This window comes from Aquila chrysaetos, chromosome 8 (genome assembly GCF_900496995.4).
Source record: "Aquila chrysaetos chrysaetos chromosome 8, bAquChr1.4, whole genome shotgun sequence".
NCBI classification, from domain to species: domain Eukaryota; kingdom Metazoa; phylum Chordata; class Aves; order Accipitriformes; family Accipitridae; genus Aquila; species Aquila chrysaetos.
Window position 1 is genome coordinate 26,965,075 of NC_044011.1, and position 15,900 is coordinate 26,980,974.

Genomic DNA, 15,900 nt, shown 5'->3' on the forward strand with positions numbered 1-15,900 from the left:
CAACACAGCATATATAGCTTCACTATGTATGACCTCTAAACTGATAAAATCATCAAAGATCAACAAACATAGATATGAATGTCCTCTATATGAATGACTGCTCTTTACACTCTGATGAATCTTTTCAGCCACAATAATTAACAAAGAAAAAGGAAGTCTAATTGAATAGCAACCCAATGGTACAAGCAAAGTTGCACATTTTGTTACAACTTCCCAGGTTACTGAAAATTCAATAAACCTCTCAGCTGCATCACACCCAGACTGTTTCAACAGAAATTGTTGAAAGAAAGATTTATTTTTTTTAAAATAGATTTTAAAACAGCTTCTGCCAGTAAAGGCCTTCCCAGTTTTGGAGGGAAAAATGTCATTATAGGCACCCTGTAAATGTCATAGAACATGAGGAACAGCATACAAGTGACCAAGTTTTCTAATAAGCCTGGAGTTACCTTATGAAATCACTACAAGGCGGAAGCATTTGAAGCTTGCTTTTCACACTGCAGGACTAATTTAAACTCTCCTTTTAAAACGTTCAAAAAGTGTTCATTACCGTTCAAGTGGTGTATATGATTTGCGAACAACAGGTGTGACAAAACATGAACAAGCTTTTGAAAACCAAGAATGGGCTTATGTTAAACTGTTGTGGACCAGTTTAACATAAGGATGAAACCTGTCCTGACTGATTTTTAAATAAAAGAGTTAAATTCATACCACTGACATTAAGGATAATGGAACAGTAACTATTTATGGTTTCTCTGTGAATTCTGGTAGTAAAACTCTGGATGCGGTCACAGAAATTATAAATCTGCATTTGTTATCTGGAAAACAAAACAATTATAGTAATTTTCTGCTATTACAAGCAATTGTCTTTAATTACCTCAATATATTACTTCATTGTCTGAAAAGACAGGATGTCAGTGTGAATAGCATTGGTTTGGCAGCCCCGAATTACCACAACCATTAAAATGGTGCATGTTCTCTCTATTCCCTTCCCCAAAAGAGGATCTGAGCTCCCACAGAAGCTTGACTTTCTACCTTAGTATCACACGAAAATAAAAAATTGAAATGAAAGGAATCAAGACAGACAATTTAAAAAATTCCATGTGGTATGTTCATGTCTTTTAAGTTTGTTCTTTGCATTGTGCATATCTTTTAATTACCAATCTTTTCAGTTTGACGCACTCTTTCTACCAACCCATTTCTCATTTGACTCCAATTTACACTAAACGTAAATGGCAATATAATGGAAACAATGGTACTGCGCAAACAACCTATTACTTGACAATAATTCTGCAGATGGCCATGCAAGGATACCTTTACAGCATCAGCCAATCACTGGCAAATTTCTTGCTTTTACAGGGTTTCAAAAAAATGAAAAAAAAAAAATTACAAAAATGGGAAAAAAATTTTAAAAAATCAAATATAGACATTACCCGCTACTGTTATTGCTGTGAGTATATTATAGCTCAGCTTCTGCCATGAAAAAATCAAACTAATGTCCATTTGCAAGACTGCAACACTTAAACCACACATTTTGACTCCTTTATGTAAACTTGGGCATCAATAACTGGTTGAAGTCTTTGACCTTGGGTTTGTAATTCTGTAATTCCATGTATTCCAAAGAAATTTTTAACATTTACAAATTTTGGAGTATGATTTCACACACAAAGATCATATCCCCCCCCCCCCCCCCCCTTTTTTTTTAAACACTTCTGTATTGGGTTTGCGTGGAAAGGTTTTGGTAGCGGGCAGGCTACAGGAGTGGCTTCTGTGAGAAGCTGCTGGAAGCTTCCCCCCTGTCCAACAGAGCCAATGCAGCCAGCTCCAAGACAGACCCACCGCTGGCCGAGGCCGAGCCCATCAGTGACAGTGGTAGCGCCTCTGGGATAACACATTTAAGAAGGGAAAAAACTCCTGTGCAACAGCAGCGGGACAGAGGAGTGAGAACGTGTAAGAGAAACAACCCTGCAGACCCCCAAGTCAGTGAAGAAGGAGGGGGAGGAGATGCTCCAGGCACCGGAGCAGATTCCCCTGCAGCCTGTGGGGAAGACCATGGTGAGGCAGGCTGTCCCCCTGCAGCCCAGGAAGATCCATGATGGAGCAGATATCCACCTGCAGCCCATGCAGGACCCCACGCCGGAGCAGGGGGATGCCCGAAGGAGGCTGTGATCCCGTGGGAAGCCCACACTGGAGCAGGATCCTGGCAGGACCTGCGGATCTGTGGAGAGAGGAGCCCACAGTGGAGCAGGTTTTCTGGCAGGACTTGTGACCCCGCGGGGGACCCACACTGGAGCAGTCTGTGCCTGAAGGACTGCACCCTGTGGAAGGGACCCACGCTGGAGCAGTTCGTGGAGGACTGTCTCCCATGGGAGGGACCCCATGCTGGAGCAGGGGAAGAGTGTGATGAGTCCTGCCCCTGAGGAGGAGGGAGTGGCAGAGACAACGTGTGATGAACTGACCATAACCCCCATTCCCTGTCCCCTCTGCTGCTGGGGGGGAGGAGGTAGAGAATTTGGGCATGGAGTTGAGCCAGGGAAGATGGGAGGGGTGGGAGGAAGGTGTTTTAAGATTTAATTTTTATTTTCTCATTATCCTACCCTGATTTGATTGGTAATAAATTAAACTAAATTTCCCCAAGTCAAGTCTGTTTTGCCTGTGAACAGAAATTGGTGAGTGATCTCTGGGTCCTTATCTCGACCCACGAGCCTCTCATCATATTTTCTCTCCCCTATCCAGCTGAGGAGGGGGAGTGATAGAGCAGCTTTGGTGGGCACCTGGCATCCAGCCAGGGTCAACCCACCACAACTTCATCCAGGATTTATCACTTGTTAAGGACATTGTTTAAAAATGTATTAATTCTGAGCAATATGGAAAGATCTTCCCTCAAATGAGTGCTGTGACTGACCATTCTAGTTAGCTGCAACATCTGGCTCTTTCCATTTCCACAGCTGTAAAAGATATGATTAAATTAACTTATCCACACAAGTTTCATCTTCCACATTGGCAGTGCAAAACAAAACCAGTAAATGGCTTCAGCTGGGGGAAGCAGAGTTAAGTAATTTCTGTATTTTATGCAAGCCTTTATTTTACAGAAGTCTTTTTTATGGCTGATACAATATTAGGGGCCTTCTCACTTTTATCTGTGGATTTCTTTTCCCAAAAATCTTTGTCTGAGTTGGGCTTGCCCAAATTAAAGTCATGGCTGCTGTTACATTTCTGTGTGATGCTTCCTTTTCATTCACCTTTATATGTTAAGGGAAGCAGCAATATTTTCACAATTATCATTATTCCTTTACTTTTAAGCAGCAGGCCAACAGCATAATCTTCAAACTAATCCACGAAACAGATGACAATTATTTTATATATGTGAGAAAAAGATGCAGAATTTTCATTCTTCTGCTTCCTTGCCCCATTCAGCAAATACTGCATTATTTCCTTTCATGATGAAAACATTTCTTTGATCCCAGCAAAGAGATTTTTGAAAAATGAAGTTAGAAATACATGTAGAATAACTAAATTACATGGCCTCAATTACAAAATGACATTTACTGCAGTTCATCCATGACTAGGGAGTTTTAAAATTCACAGCATGCCATCTTCTGAAAATCAAGCAGCAGCACCTTCACAGGTATGCCACTCCTGTAGTTTTATGCAACGTCTGCACTCTCATGTCCTTGAATTCAGAGTGACTAATAACCTCAGCACAGCACATATTTTAAAAGAACACTGATGCCGAAGTTGCCATTTATTCACTGATATTATAGGCGGCATATTTTATAGGCTGCTTTTTAAGGAATGTTCAACCACTTGCACATTGTGCATAATTTCAAGATCACTGCAGTGAAGTTCAGCCATGCACTAGAATTGAATGTGTTGCATAGTTTTGCCAATCTGGTTCAGAAAACAAGCATGACAGCAGTGCACTTAATTTATTAAGTCATGTACTGAATAGCAATACAACTTGATATATTGCAACACAGTGACAGAAAAAGCCATTTAGGGGATGTCCCAGTATCCCATATAAAAAATCCTACCCAGAAAAGAAAACAAAGCAAAAAACCTCTTAGCAAAAGAAGAAAGGTGATAAAGTTGAACATCATCACTGACAGATGCCAAAGAAGCTAGTCCAGCTAGATCTTTATGGACTCTAGATATTTAATTTGCCCTTTGATGAAAACTCAAGTAATCAAGTTATTCTGAAATCAGAGTCCCCTGAGGAGTAAGGTCTGCTTACTACCTAAGTATTTACTCAAATGAAACTGCCACCAATGCGAGTGTTTCATTATCTGTCTGAATTTTGTATTTTAAGACAAGAATGGCACTGTGTTATGAGTTTTCCAGTATCAACCTTACACTGAATTCCACATGAAGAGACCTTTGCAGCCAGATGAAACAGTAATGAAGTTAACAGCACTCCTAACAGATAGGGGACTTTGCCAGCAGTGTTCAATGAACATTCTGAGCTTTCACAAATTCTGTCACAAGCTGCACCTCATCCACTGACTTTATATCATTAAGAATTTTGTTTCAATTTGAATGTATTAATTACATTTACAAAGGAACTCTTTCAATTTCTAAAAATTACCAACACTTAAAAAACTTGTCTGCTTCCTCACATGTAATGATTTATATAGACTGTCACAGGAGGTGCCTATTCACCATTCTGCTTTGTGTGACAGCCTCACCTTGTGCCCCATAAGATCATGGAAAAGATCCTCCAGAAGCTACGTCAAGGCATAAGGATGATAGGGAGGTGTCAGGGACAGCCAATGTGGCTTCACAAAGGGCAAATTGTGCCTGGCAAATCTGGCAGCCTTCTACAATAGTGACTGCATTGGTGGACAAGGGCAGAGCAACTGATGTCATCTACCTTGACTTCTCTAAGGCCTTTGATACGGTCCCACACACCTTTGCCGCTAAATTGGAGAGATACGGATTTTATGGATGGAGCCTTCCATGGATAAGGAATTGGCTGGATGGCCACATCCAAAAAGTTGCAGTCAACAGCTCAATGTCCAAATGGAGATCAGTAGCAAGTGGTATTCCTCAGGTGTCCATTTCAGGACTGGTACTGCTCAATATCTTTATTAATGACACAGTCAGATTGAGTGCACTCTCAGCATGTCTACGGATGACACCAAGCTGCATGGTGCAGTTGATACACCTGAGGGATGGGATGCCATCCAGAGGGACCTTGACAGGCTTGAGAAGCCGGCCCATGTGAACCTCATGGAGTTCAACAAGGCCAAGTGCAAGATCCTGCACCTGGGTTGGGGCAATCGCCAGTATCAGTACAGACTGAGGGATGAATGTATTGAGAGCAGACCTGCAGAGAAGGACTTGGGGATATTGGTAGATGAAAAATCAGGTATGAGTCGGCAATGTGCAGTCACAGCCCAGAAAGCCAACTGTATCCTTGGCTGCATAAAATGAAGGATGGCCAGCGGGTTGAGGGAGGTGATTCTTGTCCTCTACTCCGCTCTTGAGACCACACCAGGAGTATTGCATCCAGTTGTGGGGCGCCCAGCACAAGAAAGATGTGGACCTGTTAGAGCAGGTCCAGAGAGGAGCCACAAAAAAGACTGGAGGGATGGAACAGCTCTCCTATTAAGAAAGGCTGAGAGTTGGGGTTTTTTTAGCCTGGAGAAGAAAAGGCTCTGGGGAGACCTTATTGGAGCCTCTTATTACTTAAAGGGGGCTTATAAGAGAGGTGGAGAAAGACTTTTTACACGAGGGTCTGCAGTGACAGAACAAAGGGCAATGGTTCAAATCTGAAAGAGAGTAGATTTAGATTAGATATAAGGAAGAAATTCCTTAGTATGAGTGGGGTGAGACACTGGAACAGGTTGCCCAGAGAAGTTGTGGATTCCCTGCCCCTGGAAGTGTTCAAGGCCAGGTTGGATGGGGCTTTGAGCAACCCGATCTAAAGGAAGGTGTCCCTACCCATAGCAGGGGGGTTGGAACTAGATGATCTTTAAAGGCCTCTTCCAACCCAAATCATTCTATGATTCTATGATAAAAGCAGTAGGCAACTCATTGCAACTCAATGCATTACATTCACTGCATCTGGTCAAGTTAAACTGGCAAAACAATGGATTGGGAACCATCTACTTAAATACATAGCTCAGGTAAGAAAGAGTGGATATAGCTTTGTACAATAGCACATTAAGGTTTACATTTGCTTCTGGTTTTCTTTATACTACTATTTAAAGAACAGTCACTTAATATAACCATTATCAAAGAAATATAATTACATAAAATTTTTATGACAATAAAATTGGAAATAGAGCCATGTAATAAGACTGATTTTGAAGGCCATATAGACTTATTCTTTCAACATATATTTCCAGTGCATTTTACAAGCCTTCCATTTCTCAAGGAGGACAGGCTCAACATTTACAAAACCACTTAAGTGTCCTCCAAAAATGCAGAATATTCTTTAAAGGCACATTTCTTAAGAATTTTGCCATTTCTGTCCAAAAATTACACAAGACAGTGTTATTACCTTGAGGGAGATACTCTTGCCTTCTAAGAGGTGCATTCAAATAGTTATCTCTCAGACTTCATACAATGACAACTGCTCTGCAAGATAGTATCTCACTCTGCTTGCTCAGAAGTTTGGGTACAACTGCCTGAGACCAACTGTAATGGAAAAAATAGTCAGCCTATCAACCTTCAGTAGGCCTCAGCTCCCATTAAAAGTTATGTGGTAATTCAGAGCCCATGAGTGGCCCTCAGCAGGCAAGCTGGTGTCCGCCAGTACTACAATGGAGTTCCCAGCCGTGACAGCAGATCTTGCAGTAGGGCTGCAATATTCCACTAGCTTTCATTACAGAAATCAATGACATTTATTTGGCAAGAACTGAGTCCAGCATTGCAGTTAAACTAACAATACTGTTAATGAAATTTCACTAATTTATGCCCCATATGGCTACGCTGTACAAATAGGTTAATGTATGCATGATATATATGTATACCTATACTCATACTCCTGATAACCACACGATGAAAGACAAAACCATTTATTAAATTGCATTTATTATGCATCTTAAACCATCCTGAGTACACTGCTCTTTTGAATTCTCTCTGCAGTTTTTAAGTCTTTAAATCACACTCCCCCCCCAATCTGATTTGTCAGGCAAGTCACAATGGTCCAATTTCACAGGCAACTGGCCCACTATTGTTAAAAAAACTGCTCTCATGAAACTATAAGCAGGTATGAAATATCACAATAGACATTTTCCTGGATGCTACTCTGTCTACATCAGTCAAAAGTGCAAACAGGAAAAAAGTCAGCTACAGACAGAAAAGAACCTTACTATTTCTCTAAAGACTGTAGAACTTAATTTTCGAACAGAAGCATACCACTTGCCCTTGCTCTGCCAAATACTGAGATACTTAATCGTATGATAAGAAATATATTCATGCTAGAGATTTTCTAAACTTTTTAGAAATACTCTTCTGCTCTTTTCCCAGAATCTTGTAAGCTGGGGACTCACTTCTGAAATAGCTTTGCTATCAAATATAGCATATATAGGTTATAAAAACATACAGGTTTAATCAGCACTTTTTTGACTTAAGTTCACTGATGGGTTTGCCAAATTAACCAGCCCAGAATTGTGTAAATATATAATTAAACCCCATTTTGTATTTGCACATTACCTGTTTCTTAAAAGTGTATTCATCCTCTGTTTTGGTGTTTTATATATATACAAAGATACTCTAAAGTTTTGTCTTATTAAGAGAAAAATTGCATAGAATGAGAAAAACTTCTGTGGTAACTTTGGGATCTTATAACTTGTAAATTAGCAATGAAAGCACTGAGATAAGTCTTAGGGAGTATATTTGAAGTTTTAATGAAAGAGTCAGATTACAAAAAGCCATAGTGGGAGTCTTATATGAGGAAGCTTTAAAGTTAGTTGCAATGTATTAAAAAACAACATTCAAATAAATTATTTTTCACTGCAGTATGCCAAGTTTTTGGAGATAGAATTAAAATTGGGCTTTCATTTTAGACCAAGTAAAGCATAATATTAGACTATAATACTGCATATACTAGTGAGATCCAAATGCCCACAGTGTTGCAAGAGAACATTTTCCCTCAGGCATTTGAAATTTAATGCTTCTTTAATATTCTCTGTTGGATATTGTTAGAATGGAATTTCAAATATTTCCTGCAATTTGAGTTAAAGATTACTGAATAATGCTGAGCCGCAAAAAATTTTTGAAGCATACATCTAAAGCTGGCATAGTAGCTTAATGTCCTGTTGTTTCTTGCTTTAGCAAAATTAATTTCTACAGTCTTCAACCATGAATTCAAGCACCACCTGGAGATACAAACCCATAATTTAACTGTGGTGTATTTCCCACTCCCTTGACTAATACACTGAGGCTAGACCCTGGATGTCAGCTATAAAAGGAAAAGGCCATTTCATAGCAGTACTTTATATTCTCCTAAGTCAGACAGCGGGCAACTTGAAAAACAGTATCTGGCCCATTATTTTAAATAAATGGGATTACCTGTCATGAAATAAATGTATGTGGTTTTGCCTATATTAAAAGTATATATTCTACTACATAGTCAAGAGTAACACCTTTCCAATAGGACTCAAAATATTCAAAAGGCTTTTATCCAGTTAAGATCCAACCTCTTCACCATACATGTGTTAGTGCATTACCATGGTTACTCAATACAGGTAAGGATAGACTGCAAATTATACCTAACAAAAAGGCATAGTTGTATCACTCTAGAAACAAACTAGAAAAAGACTAACTATAATCATGATTCCCTTTGCTGGATTACTTCATGGAGAACCCTCCTTCATCCAAAGATGCAGCTACTTTTTTTTCCATCATTTGTGTCCACAGTATAAGTGGTCATGTTCCTGATTTTGTTCCATGGCCATGGTTCCCTTATCATTCATACAGGGCACATGCAAACTCACTCCTTGGCTCTCTCTTACTGGAAGCCTCCCAATTCCCCTCAAAATGGCTTGGAACACTGCTTCAGACACTATTACTGTGAGTTCAAATGAAGCAATTCTTCAACACCATCCCAGCCAGATAAGGCAACCCTAAATGCCACCATAACAGGCCCAAAAGTTTTAAACATTGATCCTCAGTATCGTACTGTAAGAAAACCATTCTCATGGGTTCCAACACAACCCTCATTGACACTGTGAACTGAAAAACCAACAAAAATATATGTATACATGTTTTGGAGCTGCAGGACACTCAAATTTACGTAGCATTGGTATGGCTAATAGAGTCCACACAGCTGGAATCATGAGCCTACACTTTCATTAAGAGATGGGGACAGTTTAGCCTTACAGTGTGCAACTCATTGAATACAAGCATGTGCAGAAATTGAGTACTTCTGTTTACGTGAGGACAATGAATAAATACAATTTCTTCTTTCCTTCCTCAAGGATCAGTAAAAACACTGAATATGGACAGTACTATAAGCAACACAAAAACCATCCATAGACTCTGCTGCTGCTTAAAAATCAATTTGGGTAAGGTTTCCAAAATCAGGCCAGATACCAAAATGAATCTGTGAAGCAGCAGAAAAACCTCCATACAGGAAACAAAGCATTTAGTTGGCTCTTAAGCTTATTATTGATAAATTAATGTTTTAAAAGTTATGTTTCACATATGAATAATGTCATTAAGATAAAAATTTATCAGTATTTTCCTTCTGTAAAAAGTTAGTTTTTAAACAATTAACTTTAAAAAGTCAACAACATAAGACACCATTCTCCCTCCCCAGGTATTTCTAGTGATATTTTCTTTAAAATATCATTCAATACTTCAGGAAAAAAAAGGGAGAAAAATTCAATCTGTGTAATAGCAGCTATTAACAACTTAGTTCTGTGAAAATACAGAAACAAATAGATACTGTAAAACAAGCTGAAATATTTTAAGCAAACTGTGTGATCATAATCCATAGAAGTAACCTTAATGAGAACAGCACTTGTAGTTACGCAACAGGTTTGCCATGGAAGAGCATTCATCAGTCATTCTGACATGGAAAGAATGCATAAAGGAAGCAGATGGATTCACCCACCTGCCCTGTGTCTAAAAAAGGGAAAGTAATCATTATGGCTGGTAACTTCTTGTATCAAAATGTATTCCTTGATTATCAGGTTATAATGAACAAGTGCAAAAGAAAGTCATGTAAGAGAAAAAGCAAACATTTATTTTCAGTAGAAGGTCTTTTGCCACTTGACTAAATGCTTACCTCATTTTAAAAAACTTACAAGGACATCAGCTTAATGTTTGAGTCTAGTTTTTGTGGTGGGTTTTGGTTTTTTGGGGGGTTTTTTTGGTGTTTTTAATTGTTGTAATGAATTAACTTAAGATTACAAGGTTTGGTTTTGTAGAACTTGAGCTGTTACACAGGTCACTTCTTTACAATACCAACCTGCCTCTTCTGATTGAGTTTAAAACACATCAACACTTTTATATGGTTTTATAAAACAAGAGGAAACTGAATGAAGAAGCTATTGCATAATACCAAGATAATTTTTAGATGTTCATAAAAAAAGCAGATTTTCATTACTCATATGCTTACAGCTAATGCATTAACCTTCTAGTTTTACAGGAACAGGTTAATGCATTGTTAATGAACAGGAATATACTAAAACAGGCTGGTATAACCTTCATTCAAAAGAAGCAATGCCATGGATATGCCCTGGAAACTCACCATATCAACACAACAATTTCACGACACTCCAAAAATCAAATGAACCGAGGAAATATACCATTTCTTGTGATCAAAGTGACACTCTTTTTTACATGAATCCCTAATCTGACATTCTTGTTGCATTTTAATTAGGAAGTCACATTTCCCAAGGAAATTGCTTTATTACTTTTATACACTCTGCATGGAAAAAAAAATATCTTTAGCTGCACTTTAATGCAAGTGTTTGAAATAGTTAACTAACTGAATCAATGATGTCCAGATTATGGACTGGCAGTTTTCATCACAAATGTCCATTTAGGTTCTATGGTCTAGAAACCCACTTAGCAGAACAACCAGACAGCAAATACAGAAAAGCCCTTTGTAGTACTCATGTCATTCTCCTATTTGCAAAGGATGCTTTTACTCCTCCCCTCTCTCCATTTCCCATGTCCCAAGGGTTTGCTAAAGCCTCTACCACCTCAGTTCACCTACCATGGGAAGAAGCACCTAATCTACTCAGAAGTTACAAGTCACAATCAACCTCCTCCACACACTGACAGAAGTGAGTAGAAAATCCATACATTGCTGTCACAAAGTGTCTGTTCAACCAAGAAAAAGATAGATTCGCGTTAAGGTGAAAGAGAATCCAGTAAGACTATTTCTCATAGGCCAGGAACACAATTCTCCTGTTCTCTTTGTAATAATTCAGATATCAACTTTGCTGAATTTACAGCAATATACCAAAGTCTTTGTGCGTATGCGTGCACATTTTGGTGGTTTTGTTTTGGTTTGGTTTTTTTTTTTAACAGGGATCCTCTATACCCCTTTAAGAACTGTGAGAAGAAAATCGTCAAAAAATGGTTCACAGATGGTAGACGACGATGGATCTTCCAGGGTGTCTCAGCTTTGTCTGCAATGGGGTTGCTAATATCAAGCAAAAGTGCTACCACAACCCCTAGTCAGTGATGGGAGCACTGCAATACCAGGACTGCACTCCAGGCACCAGAGGCCTACAAGCATCAGACCAACCACCTCAGATCTACCTACGCACAGACAGCAAAGGAGGCCTTAACTGTTGTCGTCACACTGTCGTCTGTCAAATGTACATTAGCCATATGTGCTATTAACCGACTTAGAAACAAGAAACAACAAAGAACATTCTGGTCACAATTTTTATTAAGTTTTGACTCATGAATAGTTCATAAAGATTACTAATACATATTACGTGCATGTTATACATCATTTGTGTCTCTTCACAGTCAGTAGGCACATGAGTACAGAATGTTTTATGGCATCCTATCTAGCAATTAAAAACATACTAAAGGTTGTATAAATCAATTAAAGAATTATTAAATACCTGTAATTATGTAAAAACCCAAGGAAACTATTAAGAAGTAAAAATGAAGCCATAGGATAAAATGAAAACAGTTCCATACAAGGTAAAATTTCTCTTTAAGAAAGTTTTCTAAACCACAGAAAAAAAAAATATCAGGATTATAAGCAGAATTTCTAGATATGTCATTTTCTTCATACCATTTAATGTCTATGCAGTATCACATAACTGAGCTTTAGAAATGAACAGTGAAAAATTAGTTTTGGACATTAGCACTAGGAATACAAAAAAATAAATCATGTATAAAAACATAAATTCTTAACAAAAACATATCTATTTTCATTTTCTAAACTAAGATTTTAATTGTTCTTGGTTATATCTACATCTTTATCTTTTTTAAACTCTATTACAGATTTCTCACATACTTTTAAAAATAGCTTTTGATCCTCTTAATCCCATTTCAGTATTTTTTTTTAATGCTTTATTTTATTTCTGAAAAATCCCTTATTATTATTCCCTTGGATCATAACCCAGAAGAGGCTTCCAAAACTGTTCCATTTCTACTATTATTTCTAGGATTGAAACCGGCCATTATATAGTTAATTTTTTAACATAGTCTTCAACATTTTGAACATTAATTATATCACATAGACTTAGCTACAAGAGATCTTTCTGTATTAAAAATTGTAAGTAAATGCATGAGATAAGAGAAAAAATATATTATACATGGAGACAATAAAAAGATAACTTCACACATTATTGAAAATTAAGTGTAAAAACTTACCTAAAAAAATTCATCAATTTCTATAGATGGCAATGAAGAAAAAGAAAATCCCATCCAAAATACAGTTAATGAACACAGCCAGCTGTTGACAGAGAATAATTCATTTTAAAATATATTTTAAAAAAAATTGAGAGAAATCTGGCAGACTACCCTTCAAAACTACTAGTTGCCTTGAGAAATAATACTTAATTCCCGCAAAATGGAGATTGAAACATCCTGAGTATTGTGTTGCTTAATTACAGCAATTTCCAAGTAATTCAATATCTTTTGAGTGCAAAAACTGTAAAGCATATTTCAAGAATTAGCTGAGAGCCCAATCCACATGCACACTAAATTTCCATTAGTTCTTTTGCACGTAGTATGTTTCCATTTATGCAGCTCTTTGGCGTAAAGCGCTACGCAAGGACACATACTAATAAAACATGGAGGAAGCATTAAAGATGCTTTAAAAATATTTTAAAATTACAACACCTTATGATCTCGAAAAAATATTAATAGAAAAGATAAAAGTGGCAAGAAAATTATAAGACAATAACAAACTGGAGGAAATCTGAAGACTGTGACCAAGTTCACAGGAAAAACAGCATTAAATTTAGAATGAAAATATCCAAAGCTTTGAAAAGGTGATAAGAGTAATTTAATTAGCAAAAATAAGTCAAATACACCACACGTCTTGGAGATAAATATTAGATGGAAGAAGATTTGGAAGACTGGGCTTCAGAAACTTGAACGCTGTATGTTTATAGATTGCCACAGTGACAACAGTCTGAAAACAGTGGCATGATTTAACAGCATGAGAAGCACTACCAAGAACCAACACTTCCTACAACACCAGAAAGGTTTCTATCCAGAAGCAAAGGATATATTTTAAAAACTAAAAAACACCAGGAAAAAGAGTTGTAAAAACCAGATGGGGAGACAAAAGCATCTCTCATTTATTTTTGTATATTTACATTTTGCTTGGAAGATATTAAAGCTTAACAAGCAGAAATAAAATTTAAGCCAAGTAAGAAGGAAATAGTAGAATTGTTAAGTTTTGCTAACTTTAAAAATTACATATTCATAAAAGGCGAAACTTTAAGGCATCTTTAGTTAAACCAGCACAAAAGACAGTGCAGACAGTCTTAAACCAATTTAACTCTATCTTGGACTAATTATACTAGGAACAGATCTAAAATAAACTGATATACTTGTCTCTGACAAACAAAAGCATTTACACATGCTTTGCATCATATTCGTTGCAAATCACTTTCAACACAAGATATGTTATCTTCAACAACAAAAATTAAAGGAGGACACGCTTGGGCAAAAAAGGACCGAGAATGAAAACCGAGCCTCACCTATAGAAGAAAGTTTGATTAGCTTAACTGAAATCCAGTAAACCAATACAACCTGCTATGCTGACACACACAAACCAGTTTACAGCATATGCTAACATTGACTTAGCTGAAAACTGATAAGAAATCAATGTAAACTGAACCGATTATGCTGAGTGGAAATTACGTTAGGTCCATATGAGGCTTTGTGTACATTTAAATCTTAAGTAATCTTAAATAGTATTAATTAAGTCTGTACAATGTGTGGGTGCGAAAAAGGTTAGAGTCACCAGGGTAAAGCATTTTAGGATACTCTGGAATAATCTGACTGGAAAACAAGCTCCCTTCTACTTACCAAGCTTCTCTACATTTCACAGCAAGCCAGACCTCAGCTTTGCTTGCAGCTATTTGGCTTTCAAATTCATCCCCAGAAGGGAACCTAGGTACAATCCTCATTCATATTAAAAATGTATGGTTATTAACTGATATAAATCAGTATAGTTTGACACTTAAAATAAACTAAGTATGACTGTACCTTTTCAACTCTGACACTGCAGTTTTCTGTACTGCAGAAGCTGTCAGAGGTTCAGCTAAAGACTTGTTCAAGCCACAGGAAGTTCCGAGCTGTGGCATGGGCACGATTAGCAACAAGACTCACTAAAATGAGAACACTGCATGACAAGCATAAACGTTTACATTTTACACCCACTGCCCTAAAGGACTAACTTCTAATTTCTGTCTGAGGGCTGAACTAGAAATTGCGTAAGTGTACACACTATTTAGATTGTTTAAAAAAATAACAATACAATCGACTACAAGGACTAGAGTAAAATTTAAAACTAATCCTGCAGAAAAATATTCGGTCAAGTGAGACTTCACTAAAGACTTAACTAAATTACAGAACTTGTCCAATAAGGAAACCTGTCAGGATCTAAGGGAAAAAAAAAGATCAACTATGCCATCCAAGACTCTTTTATAGCATAACAACACAGTTTAAGAATCTGTGGGTTTTGCTGATGTATTTATGCCAACATCAGCCTCACTTCAGGCACAGACCAAAAGAGTTTACTTCAGTCAACAATCCAAAATACAACTAAATTAATAGTTTTATTTTTGTACAACAGATCACTAGTTTAGTCACTGCTGTTTTAACAGCAGAGGAGCACAGCTAAACTCTCACTTTTCCCTACTGCAAGTAAATAAAAGGAAACGGCCAAGCACAAGCTCACAGGATTTTGTAAAGTGCAAGTATAGCTATGCATCTTCTGAAGGGCCGAAAGAAAGGTGCCACAGGCAGCAGGGAGAGAGGAAGCAAGGCAAGAAACCCGGAGCCTGCAGGGGAGCCAGAGGCAGCACCCAAGGGCAGCGGTTTTGGGCTCCCGCGACGCGGGGGTGCTCGCAGGCAGCTTCCCAGGAGGACACCGGGCCTGAGGGAAAGCCGGGCAAGAGGCTGCGGCGCGGAGAAGGCAAAGAGAAGGCTCTGCCCGCCCTCACCGCGCCCGGGGTTTGCCTCAGGAGAGGAGATCCCTGCCTGCACCCCCCACCCCGCCCGTCTCACTGAGGCGACGGGCGCTGCCCAACGGCCGCGCAGCGCCGGTACAGCGGGCGCAGGGCGGCGGGAGCCTACAAGTAACACCCAGAAACGGCCCGGTCCCGCCGGGATGCCCGCCCCAGGGAAGGGCACAGCCAGGCCGCGCACCCGAACCCACCGAGCGCTCCGAGGAGACGGGGCGGGGCGGGGCGGGGGGGACCGGGGGGGATGGGGAGCGTTCCCGCCGCCGCCAGC

At 38.6% G+C, this 15,900-nt stretch overlaps 1 protein-coding gene across 2 annotated transcripts in view; it reads right to left on the bottom strand.

Moving 5' to 3' along the window:
- LOC115344590 (WD repeat containing planar cell polarity effector) overlaps window positions 1-15,900 on the bottom strand; it is a 160,377-nt gene that overhangs the window by 144,155 nt on the left and 322 nt on the right. For both annotated transcript variants that reach the window (XM_041125277.1, XM_041125278.1), the window contains exon 2: window positions 12,799-12,880. The gene's annotated coding sequence lies outside the window, so the exon portion shown is untranslated. The remainder of the gene's footprint in view (window positions 1-12,798; window positions 12,881-15,900) is intronic.